The sequence below is a fragment of the Molossus molossus genome, unplaced genomic scaffold (genome assembly GCF_014108415.1).
Source record: "Molossus molossus isolate mMolMol1 unplaced genomic scaffold, mMolMol1.p scaffold_m16_p_12, whole genome shotgun sequence".
NCBI classification, from domain to species: Eukaryota; Metazoa; Chordata; class Mammalia; order Chiroptera; family Molossidae; genus Molossus; species Molossus molossus.
This window is the reverse complement of record NW_023425347.1, coordinates 54,545,690-54,558,388: the sequence shown is the minus strand read 5'-3', so window position 1 is coordinate 54,558,388 and position 12,699 is coordinate 54,545,690.

The following is a 12,699-nucleotide window of genomic DNA, read 5'->3' as shown; positions in this document are numbered from 1 at the left end:
TCTCATGCGACCTTAAAGAATCATGTTCAACTTTTCAGTAGAGTATTTGCAACAAAAATGTGTGGGATCAGCATAGCACTTACTCTCTTTCAGTATTGTACATTTGGAATACATAAACATTGTTTGGAGGAAAACAAGTATTTCACCTTTCCTATCAATTACTGATCTTGAACAGTGTTTGTTACTTTTTAGCATAAAGTTGTGTGCAGAATATTAAAAAAATGGTTTCAGACCACTTCAAAGCCTCTCTGAATTAAGCTCAGAAGCAGAGACGCCAATTTTAGTAATGCATTTTGGTTCCCTTGGAACGAATCCCAGAAAATAGCAGAGGTTAACGAAACTGATAAACCAGAAATTAGGAATTGACACACACGTACAAAAAGTTATACAAGGAGAGTGCACTAAAAAGTGTCATTGAACCTTTCATTTTCTTTTGATAAAAAACAAACAAACCTAACAAACAGCTATTGGCTTAAGCAGACAGAGAACGTTAGAATGGCTTTTGTTGTTACTTGTAATTGAAAATTATTTAAGACTTAGTCCTCAGTCGTTAGGATAGGTTTAGGCTTTTTTGGTGGCTTTGATTTAAAATAATGTGTTTCCACGAACGTATGTGTTGTATGCAGTTTGGGAGAGAGGAGTGGATTTGAACTACTCTTTTATGAACACATTTGAACTTAGTTTTAGTGCCATTTTGCTTTTGGGCTGGAAGTATCATCAATCAATCATTCAGGCATTTGTCTTCTCTCATATGCTCTGGTGAAGTAGATGATCATCTCTTTTGAAACAGATGCTCAAAGAATTCAGCAAACTGTTGAATGAATGCCGAGTAGTAGAACTTAAATATCCTGGCTTTTCCTTGCTTGTTGGAAAACAACTGGAAACAGTGCATGGATCTGTTTGCTCACGGTCCACAGCCAACTCATTCATGACTTAGAAGCATCATTATGGTTGGCGGAAGCTCTATTCCACTTTTGTAATGTGGGGATTTTATTCTCATTAATCTACCAAGAAAAAACAGTCATGCCTTCACACTTAGATCACTATTATATAACCAAATGGTGTGTCTGTGAAGTGCAGTATCTCAGGGGTATTGTAAATAAAACTAAAATATCCAGGAAATAAAGTCTTGGCAGTTACTGTACTGCATTTTTTTTCTTACTCAGCACCAAACACACATACAATTAGTTTTAACTCTGTGGAGTTAAAAGTGAAGAAAATGGCCTATAGTCTGATTTAATTCTTAAGATTTTTTTTTGCAATTTACAAGTTCTGCATTCAATTAAATTAGTCACAAATGTTCACCTACTGGCCAAACCTAGTACATACAACGTTTTGGAGTTTTAATTTAAATTTGGTCTGCTTATAATTTGGAGTATTTCTTCTCAAATAATTTTTTAAACTTTAAAAAGTGACAATAGTGATATTATTTGTTGTCTTTTCACATACATGATCTTATCAATTATTTTTTTAACACTTGAACTATAACATTTATAGGGAAAAGTCCCGTAAAATAAATGCACTGGTAACATAATGAATAATTATAAGGCAAATACCCCACTATTCACCATGTAAGAAAAAGAACATTGCTAATACTCTGAAACCTCTTGCTTCTTTTCTGATCACGAGCTGTTTTCATTTTTAATTTTATGTAAATATAGGAGGCATTCTTTCATAGATTTTTTTTGCTTAACATTATATTTGTAAGATTAAACCATTTCTTTGTTCCCCTTTGTTTTTTTAAATCCTCATCTGAGAATATGTTTTTTATTTATTCTAGATAGAGAAACGGGGGGGGGGGGAGGAGAGAGAGAGAGAGAGTGAGAGAGAGAGAGAGAGAGATGATATGAGAGAGAAATATCCATTGGTTGCCTCCCAGAAGTTCTCGGACTAGCGATAGAACCCACAACCCTTCTGTGTATGGGATGATGCTCTAACCAACTAAGCCACACCAGCCAGGGCTCTTTGTTTCCCTTTAAAGCAAAAACTTTTAAAAAGAGTTGTCTATATTTCCTCTCTTCACATTCTCTCTTAAACTCATTCTTACCAATCTTTTGTTTTCAATGCTCAGCCAAAACTACTATCAAAGTCACCAATGACATCTCCTAAATGCAATAGTCAGTTGTCAGTGTTGATTTTTTCTTTTTAAAATATATTTATTGATTTTTAGAGGGACAGGAAGGGAGAGAGGGGGAGAGAGAGAGAGAGAGAGAAACATCAATGTGAGAGTAAAACATTGATTGGCTGCCTCCTGCACATCCCTCACCAGAGATTGAGCCCACAACCCACAACCCAGGTATGTGCTGTGACCAGGAATTGAACTGCCAGTGAATGGGATGATGCCCAGCCAACTAAGCCACACAGTTAGGGCATCAGTGTTGATCTTACTTCATCCATTGGTAGTATTGTCACAGTTTTAATATTTCCTTATTGACTTCTGGCATGCTATGCACTCTTGATGTTCCTCCTTCCCTGGCCACTCCTTTCTGTCTCCTTTGCTGGTTTCTCCTCTTTTTAACCTTAGAATGCATTAAGGTTTATTACTTGGGAGCAGTTTCTTTCCATACTCTTTGATGATTTTTTGCAACCTCTCTATTTTTTTCTCCACTTTCTATATTTGTATACTGATGACTTCAAAATGATAGCTCAAGCCTGAACTTCTCTCCCTGACTTCAGACCTCTCTCTCCAGCTGCCTACTCAGCATTTCCATTAAGACGTCTAGTAGACATCTCCAGTTCAACATACTCCAAATGAAATCTCTGTCTTGCCCAAGCCTGCTCTATCTGCAGTCTTTTCCATCTCCATCCTTCAAATTGCTTAGGCCTAAACCTTGGAGTCTTTTTAATTGTTGTTTGTTTGCTTTTTCTTGGAGTCATTTTTTATTTCTCCCATTCCCTTATATCTCAGATGCAATGTGTCAGGAGATCTTTTTGCTCTATCTTCACAATAAATTCAGAATGTAATTACTTTTCATCACCTTCATGGCTGTTATCCTGGTCTGAGCTGCCATTATATCTCACATGGATGATTGCAAGGGCCTTCTAACTGGTCTCCATGCTTTTATCCTTTGCCTTCTGTAATCCATTTTCAAAATTGCAATCAGAGCTTTTGTTTTTACAGCATATGTCATGTCACCTTTCTGCTCCAAACTCTCCAGTGGCTTTTTGGTTCATACAGGGTAAGAACCAAAGCCCTTGGGATGACCTACAAGGCCATACCTGATTTATCCCCTCCCCTTTACCTGTAATCTCATTCCCTACTGTTTTTCTCACTCATTCAGTTCTAGCCACATTCCTTGATTATATTGGTTGTTTCCAACATAATGCCCTGACTGGGATTGAACATGAAACCTAGGAATGTGCCCTGACCAGGAATTGATCTGGCGACCTCTTGGTGCATGGGTTGATGCTCAGCCACTGAGCCACACCAGCTGGGCTGTTTGTTCATTTTTATTGCTGGATGTATTATATTGTATGACTATATCTTTATTGTTTAATGATTCTGATTATGGGTGATCATGTCACCTCTCTCCCTCCCTCCCTCCCTCCCTGCTGTAGCATGGATCAGTACTTCATTCCTTTTTATGGCCAAATAATATTCTATTGTATGAATTTACCACTTTTTGTTTATTTATTTATCAGTTGATGGACATTTGGGTAGTTCTCACTTTTTGGCTATTATGAATAATGCTGCTACTGACATTTGTGAATAAGTTTCTGTGTGAATGTATGTATTCCTCTTGGGTATATACCAAGGAGTGGAATTACTGAGTCATATGGTAACACTATGATTAACATTTGAAAATATGCCAAAGTAGCTTTCATTATTTGCATTCCCACCAGCAATGTACAAGGGTTCTAATTTCTCTTTATCCTTGTTAATACTTGTTATTGTTTGTACTTTTGATTATAGCTGCCCTAGTGGATGTGAAGTGTTATCTTATGGTTTTGATTTGCATTTCCTGATGACTGATGTTGAGCATCTTTTCATGTGCTTATTGGTATTGGTATATCTTTTTTTGAGAAGTGTTCCTTGCCTTTTTTTTTTAAATTGGGTTGTCTTTCCATTGTGTTGTAAGAGTTCTTTAGGTAGTGGGATCACTCGGTCAAATGGCAGATAAAATTCCCTTATAAGGCCTGGCTGGTGTGGCTCACTGGTTGAGCATCGACCCATGCACCAAGAGGTCATCAGCTTGATTCCCGGTCAGGGCACATGCCCAAGTTGTGGACCAAATCCCCAGTGGGGTCATGCAGGAGGTGGCCAATTGATATTCTCTCTCATCGATGTTTCTATCTCTATCTCCCTGTCCCTTTCTCTCTCTCTAAAAAAAAAATCGATAAAGAAAAAAAAATCCCTGCCCTGGCCGGTTTGGCTCAGCGGTTAGAGCGTCGGCCTGCGGTCTGGAGAGACCCGGGTTCGGTTCCCGCTAAGGGCATGTACTTCGGTTGCAGTTTGTCCCCGGCTCTGGTTGGTCGTGCGGGTGGCAGCCACTCGATGTGTCCCTTTCACATCGATGTTTCTCTCTCTCTCTCTCCCTCCCACTCTATCTGTACAAAAATTGGAAAAATGTCCTCGGGTGAGGATAAAAAAAAAAAAAAAAAAAAAAAAATCCCTTATAAGATACATGATTTGAAAATATTTTCATCCATTATGTGGTTTGCTTTTTTATACTTTGAAGCTCCAAAGTTTTAAATTTTAATGAAGTCCATTTTATCTATTTAAAAAAAACTTTATTGTTGAGAGTATTACAGAAGTCACCCCCTTTTCCCCCACTGTCCACCTCCACCTAGTTCCCACCCTATTTTCTGTGTCCATGGGCAATGCATATATGCATGTAAGTTCTTTGGTTAATCTCTTCCCACCTCCCTCTGAGATTTGTCAGTCTGTCCCATGTTTCCAGTTTTATTTTGTCAGTTTATTTTGTTTATTAGATTCCACCTATAAGTGAGATCATGTGATATTTGTCTTTCTCCAACTGGCTTATTTCGCTTAGCATAATAATCTCCAGGTCTATCCTTGCTGTCTCAAAGGGTAACAGAGCCTTCTTTTTTATAGATGCATAGTATTCCATTGTGTAAATACCACAGCTTTTTTTTATCTACTCTTCTACTGGTGGACATTTGGGGTATTTCCAGATCTTAGCTATTGTGAATAATGCTGCTGTGAACATAGGGATGCATATATTTTTTTCTGATTGGTGTTTTGGGATTCTTGGGATATATTCCTAAGAAGTGGGATCACTTGGTCAAATGGCAGTCCCATTCTTAATTTTTTGAGGAAATGCCACACTGTTTTCCATTGTGGCTGTACCAGTCTGCAGTTACACCAGCAGTGTACTAGGATTCCTTTTTCTTCACCTCCTTACCAGCACTTGTTTGTTGATTTATTGGTAGCCATTCTGGCAGGTGTGAGGTGATACCTCATTGTCATTTTAATTTGCATCTCTCTAATGATTAGTGACATTGAGCCTTTTTTCATATGCATCTTGGCCATTTGCATGTCCTCTTTGGAAAAGTGTCTATTCAGGTTCTCTGCCCAATCTTTATTTTTATTTTTCTAAATTCTCTCCCAAGGATATTTTTCCTTTTATTTTTAGAGAGAGTAGAAGGGAGGGAAGATTTGCAAAAAAGAGGGTGGTGGGGATGGGGAGAGAGACACATCAATTGGTTACTTCCTGCACGCACCCTGACCAAAGGATTGAATTCACAATCCAGGTACATGTCCTTGACCAGGAATCAAACCTGTGACTCTTTGGTGTGCAGGCCAATGCTCTAACCACTGAAACACACCAGCCAGGGCTCTGCCAATTTTTAAATTGGATTGTTTGCCTTCCTTTTGTTAAGTTGTATGAGTACTTTATATATTTAGGAAATTAACCCCTTATCAGATTTAACATTGGTAAATATGTTCTCCCATACAGTGGGTTCCCTTTTCATTTTTGTACTGATTTCTTTTGCTGTGCAGAAGCTTTTTAGTTTGATGTAGTTCATTTATTAATTTTTTCCCTTTGTTTCTCTTGCCCTAGATGATGTATCAGTAAAAATCTGCTGTGTGAGATGTCTGAGATTTTGCTGCCTACGGTTTCTTCTAGGATTTTTATGGTTTCACAACATATATTTAAATCTTTTATTCATTTTGAGTTTATTCTTGTGTATGGTGCAAGCTGGTGGTCTAGTTTCATTTTTTTGCATGTATTTTCCCAACACCATTTATTGAAGAGACTGTCTTTACTCCATTGTATGCTCTTGATTTCTTTGTCAAATATTAATGGAGTGTAATGGGTTGGGTTGATTTCTGGTTTATCTGTTCTGTTCCATTGATCCACATGCCTGTTCTTGTGCCAGTATCACGCTGTTTTGATTACATTGGCTTTGTAGTATAACCTAATATCCAGAATTGTGATCCCTCCAACTTTGTTCTTCTTTCTCAACATTGCTGTGGCTATTCAGGTTTTTTTTGGTTCCATATAAATTTTTGGAGTATTTGTTCTAGATCTTTGAAATATGCCATTGATATTTTAGTAGGAATTGCACTGAATCTATAAATTGTTTTGGATAGCGTGAACATTTTAAGGATGTTAATTCTTTCAATCCATGAAAACAGTATATACTTCCACTTGTTTGTATCTTCCTCTATCTCTTTTTTTCAACATCCTGTAATTTTCTGAGAACAGATCTTTTACCTCCCTGGTTAAGTTTATTTCTAAATATCTTACTATTATTTTTTATTGTTGTTGCAATGGTAAAAGGGATTTTTTTTTAAGTTTCCCTTTCTGAGAGTTTATTATTTGTGAATATAGATGCCATTGATTTCTGGATGATGATTTTGTGTCCTGCTACTTTGTCAAATTCATTTATTAAATCTTGTAGTTCTTGGTGGAGTCTTTTGGGTTTTCTGTGTATCATATCATGTTATCTGTGAATAAAGATAATTTTACTTCCTCACTTCTGAATTAGATGGCTTTTATTTTTTCTTTTTGTCTGATTGCTGTGGCTAGGACTTCCAGTGCTGTGTTGAATAAGAGTGGTGAAAGCAGACATCCTTGTCTTGTTTCTAGGAAGTTTGTTTGTTTTTTTCTCCTTGATCTCATTGGTAACCCATGCTATTTAGCCTCCATGTATTTGAGTGTTTTTGAATTTTTTTTTTTTAATTGAAGGTGATTTCTAGTTTCATGCCATTGTGATCTGAAAAGATGATTGGTATGAGATGAATCTTCTTGAATTTGCATAGACTTGTTTTGTGTCCTAACATGTGGTCTATTTGGAGAATGTTCTATGTGCACTTGAGAAGAATGTATATTCTGCCACTTTGGGATGAAATGTTCTGTAAATATCAATTAGATCCATCTGGTCTAGTGTGTCATTTAAGGCTGCCATTTCCTTGATTTTTTTTGTCTGGAAGATCTATCCAGTGATGTCTGTGGTGTGTTAAAGTCCCCTTCTATGACTATAGAACTCTATGACTATGTTGATCTCTCCCTTAAAGTCCATCAAGAGTGTTTTTATGTATTTGGGTGCTCCTGCATTGGGTGCATATATGTTTATAAGGGTTATATTTTCTTGTTGGTTTGATCCTTTTAGTATTATGTAGTGGCCTTCTTTGTCTCTCGTTTTGACCTTTGTTTTAAAGTCCATTTTGTCAGATATGAGTATTACTGCCTCTGTTTGTTGTTGTTGTTATTGTTTCCATTTGCATGGTATATTTTTTTCCATTCCTTCACTTTGTCTGTGTGAACCTTTTGTTCTGAGGTGGGTTTCTTGTATACAGTATATATATGCGTCCTGTTTTCTTATCCATTCAGTCACCCTGTGTCTTTTGATTGGAACATTTAATCCATTTACATTTAAGGTTATTATCAGTAGGTACTTATTATTGCCAATTTTACTTTCTTTACACCTGTGTTCCTCTATCTCATTTTCTTCTTCTTGAACCAGTCCCTTTAACATTTCTTGCAAGTCTGTTTTGGTGGTAATATACTGCTTTAGCCTTTTTTATTGTCTGGAAAACACTTTATTTCACTTTCAAATTTTAAATGATAGCCTGACTAGATAGAGTAGTCTTGGATTCAGGCCTTTGCTTTTCATTACTTTGAATACTTAATGCCACTCTCTTGTGGCCTGAAGTGTTTCTGTGTATTGAGAAATCAGCTGACAGTCTAATAGGAATTCCCTTGTAGGTAACTTTTTGTATCTCTCTTGCTGCCTTTAAGATTCTTTCTTTGTCTTTAATATTTGCCATTTTAATTATGATGTGTCTAGGTGTGGACATATATTCAACAACCTTTTAAAATAGTTCTGAGTTAGGGTTATCCTCATACTTCCTGTTGGCTTCAACATGAAAACCAAGTATTATATACTCTGCAACTCTTGAATCTGACAAGCCAAGCTTAAAGATGTGATTAATGCTATTATGATATTTTCAAGTGAATTTTAAAAGTGTAAGAAATATCAGAGACATAAATACTAGATATGTAGTAAAATATTATTGTCAAATTTAAGTGCCATAAAATAGAAGTTTAAAATCTTTTTCTTTTTTTTAATGTAAGCTATGGGAAATTTGGGGAGATATTGATTCTCACTGATTGAAAGTCAGCAAGTCACTTATTCTTTCATAAAATTAATAGGCTAGATTCTTCCCACTTATACAGTTTTATGGTACCAAATAAACTCTCCCCAAAAGTGAAAACTGTTCATTTTCAGTTAGAGTAGGAGAGCATTTGCTTGGCCATTTAAATGTTTGGGTAATCCACTCAGGTGGGTTATGCTTGTGGCTCTGCTGTGCACAGCATGGAGACTTGCTGAGGAGAGAACAGAGCTGTGGGGAGCCATTGCCTGGTGGGCTGTGGATGATCTTCAAGGAGAGAGTCCCGCATTTGAGAACTAGTTGAAAAAAATTTTGTGATACCCTATGGACCTATTAAATCAAACTAGAGAACTATGGACTAGCAAATGAAAATGGCCTACTGGAGACTCTTAAGGGGCACTGTGGTATTGATATTAATTTTAAAGTCTTTGCCAACTAGTGGGGAAAAATCTAGAAATAATATAGACTTTAAAACATGTATACATATGTATAAACGTGTATAATAATGAATAAAAAAGAGAGAGAAAAGGAAAGGAGGGTAGACAGGTGGAGAGAGTGAGAGAAGACAGCAGGGAGGGAGGGAGGGAGGAAGAGAGTGTTTTTGAGAGGAAGAGGCTCTGCTGCTGGGCCAATAATTTCTATAGAGTTTATCGGAATATACAAGTGTTTATCTGCTTGTACTGGATAATAGTTAAAGATTTGAGCCAAATAAAGGTTCTCAGGGGCTTCTATAATGGTATTATAATAGGCTTTAAAAAGGTGAACTCATCTCTAAGAACAGCTATTACCAAATAGCTGTTGGACAACTTAGTTTTTCTCAGAATTATATTTTCTCATTTTACTTTAACTAGCAGCTGTTATTTGGGTGTCTAAACCTGTGGAAATTAAGAAACTATAAACATGAGATAATCAAACAATTAGATTTTTGTGTGTACCAACAAAATTTCTGAACCATAGTGGTCAGCATTCAGGAGATGAAAGAGAATAAATTATAAACACACATAGATAAACACACACATATAGTAAACAGATAAAAAGTATATTGACACATTCATAATAAGCTCCCAATAGTTGTAGTTGCTTTTATATTATTAAGATATTATCTCTTAGAATTTTGACATACTTATCATATTAGACCTATTTTCCTAGCAACCTGAGTGTCTTGCAACCACACTGCTAGTCAGAGGTTTGATTTTGGGGAGAAAAGGTTTTTGCACAAAACAAACAGGGTGTAAAAATATTCTTCCTATAAAAAGCAGTAGTCTGGACAAGTAGCTTCTTGACCTTTTGATTCCAAATTTACAAATCAGTTCTCACACAGGAGCTCCTGTTCTTTGATATTCTTTGGTTGATCTTGAATCTCTTTTATAATACTTACAATATGCTTTATATCCTCCCCATTCTTCAAAAGGGCAATTAAATCTTCACTTATCTTTGGGATCAGTTATGATTTCCCCAAACTACAAGTAATCTCTCTGATTTCTCCTAATTACCACTCTTTCTGGGTAGTTGTGATTCTTTAAATCTAGGCATCATGGATTTTTAAGACAAACCATTGTTTTTGTACTCTTAAGAAAGAGATTTGCCAATTTAATTATTCACAATGCTTTCTCATCCTTTAGAATTTTTTCTACCTAATGAGAGAACTCTTTTAGAATTATTTAAATGAAGATTTTTGTTTAAATCCTATCACTCTCATAAGAAGGCATAAATCTAAAACATCGATTAAGTAATTCTTTTTTATATTCAGAATCTGGTTTTCTTTTTAATCACTTGCAATTCAGTGTTGTTAATGTCAGTGTTTTCCCAAACAATATCATACTCTGAATTATCAAGAATATTTGTGATATATCACTTTATAAAATAATGCTTGGCTATTGTTTCTGAGATTTTCTTTTAGGTAGGTCCATTTTGTAAATTTTATGCTGGCTCTTTATTGATATTACCATAAGATGTTAACATAAGATTTCTAGATAATACTTAAGGTTCATATTTCTTCATTAAATGGTCTTTAAATTATTTGTTGACTGAAATATTGATGGGTTAAAATTGTCATGAAGCAAGTGCCCAGTTTGCATTCAGTGACAATTAGATCACAGCTGCTACCAGACAATCGTCATTGTAAGATGACATTGAATTTAACAAAGATCCTGATGGCAGAGGTGTGAAAATATTGTGAATCTTAAAATAGAAGAAATACAACACTACTCTCTTCTTTTGTATTTCTTGGAGTTCAACTAAAATTTTACTTCTGTGAAACTTTGGTTGGCCCCTTGGACTTTGATAGTAGCTATATTCTCTGAAATCTCGTAACACTTTATTCAATTAAAAAGACTAAATAATAATTTTGCATGCAAATAATCCATGCATATGACTACTGTAATGAAAAATAGTAGTCCCCAGGCCCTCTACACTTTCTATGCTAGCCCTGATCTTGGGAACAACTTACTTGAACCATTTCTGGTTTTGGTTCTTAGACCCTGTGGCTACCTTTCTAGGATTAAATAACATGCTTATACTGACTGATTTTATTTTATTTTTTCTTCTCTTCTATTCTCTTCTCTTCTCTTCTCTTCTCTTCTCTTCTCTTCTCTTCTCTTCTCTTCTCTTCTCTTCTCTTCTCTTCTCTCTTCTCACTTAACTTTGAACAGATACCATGGTGGAAGAGAATTTAGTTTACTAATTTCATCTTTCTTTCTTCTTCTTCTACTTATAACTATATTGATTATCTGAGCTCTTTTATTGGTACATTGGTAACTTACACCATTATTTTTTGTTCCATCCACTACAGTTTCTCTTGATCCCCTGCTTCATGAGTTTGGGGTATTTTGCCCTTTGACTTCCCACTGTCTCTCATTCTATAATTATACCACCCAAATTTGACAACTACAGTAAGAATATTGATAATATATTATGTTAGTGTTGTAATTAATTAAATCTTTCATTTTTGTCTGTTGGTTGAACCAAAGAGCTGAAAAATCAATAAACTGAGGTGTATTGCAAATCATTTCTTGTTGTTTAAAAAATTGATTTTTTCAAATTGATTCTTAAAATCCAACATTTGCTCAAATTTATGCCGTATTTTATTTTGGTTCATATTTCAGTCAGGACTTTCTGTAACATGTTTTTCCATTAATTTTATTTTTTTTCTTATTGGGAGAAGACATGTGGCCCTTTTTCATTGTATCCTTAATTTTCAGTTTTTTACTCAATCTATTTTTTAGATTCTATTTCATTCTTCTCTCTGAAGCCCTCTGAACTCATATTCTTATTTTTGGAATAGTGGCTTCAATTTTGAGCTATTACTTCCTTTTGTCCCCCTTTTCCTATTCTGTTTTGTTTTATTTTCTATAGCTTCAGCATCATATTATTTACTGAGTTGCCTCTATTCCAACCTTCCTCCAGCCATTTCCTTTTAGGACCATCTGTACTCTGGTTGCTCCCGGAACAGGTTGTTCTTAAGTCTGTAGAACCATCAACTGGGCTGTAGTCATGCTTTCCTGAATCCATGTTTTTCTCTCTCTTGGGTAACTTCTCATTTTGATGGAATACCTTGTAAAGGTACTTCTGAGAAAGAGATTCATAGGATGTAAATCTTCTAAGTCATTGCGTTATTGAAAACATATTTGTTTTGCTCTGATACTTGCTTGACTGGCTAATAGAATTTTAAACTATAAATAATTTTCCATCGGCTACTGGACTGTCCTCTATCGTTCAGTGTTTGGGTAGGAAACATTTGTTTCCATTCTGTTTCTCATTCCTTTAGTGATTTTTCTTCTCTGGAACTTTCCCTATCTTCTCTTCTTTGCTTTTCTACAATTTATTAACAACGTGTTTAGGAATGGATTGGGGGATTATTTTTCCCATTTCTCCTCCTTGGATCTTGGCAGACACATATATATTTTTTCCAGTTTGAAGATCTGTGTCTCTTATTAGCTCTGGGAAATTTTCTCTATTATTTAATTGATTATTTTATGTCTGTTTTCTTTTTTTGAGAAATACTGTAGGTTAGACATGAATGCCTTGATATTTATTTATTTATTTATTTATTTATTTATTTATTTATTTAATCTTTTTTAAAAGTCCTCACCAGAGGATATTTTTTCATTTATCTT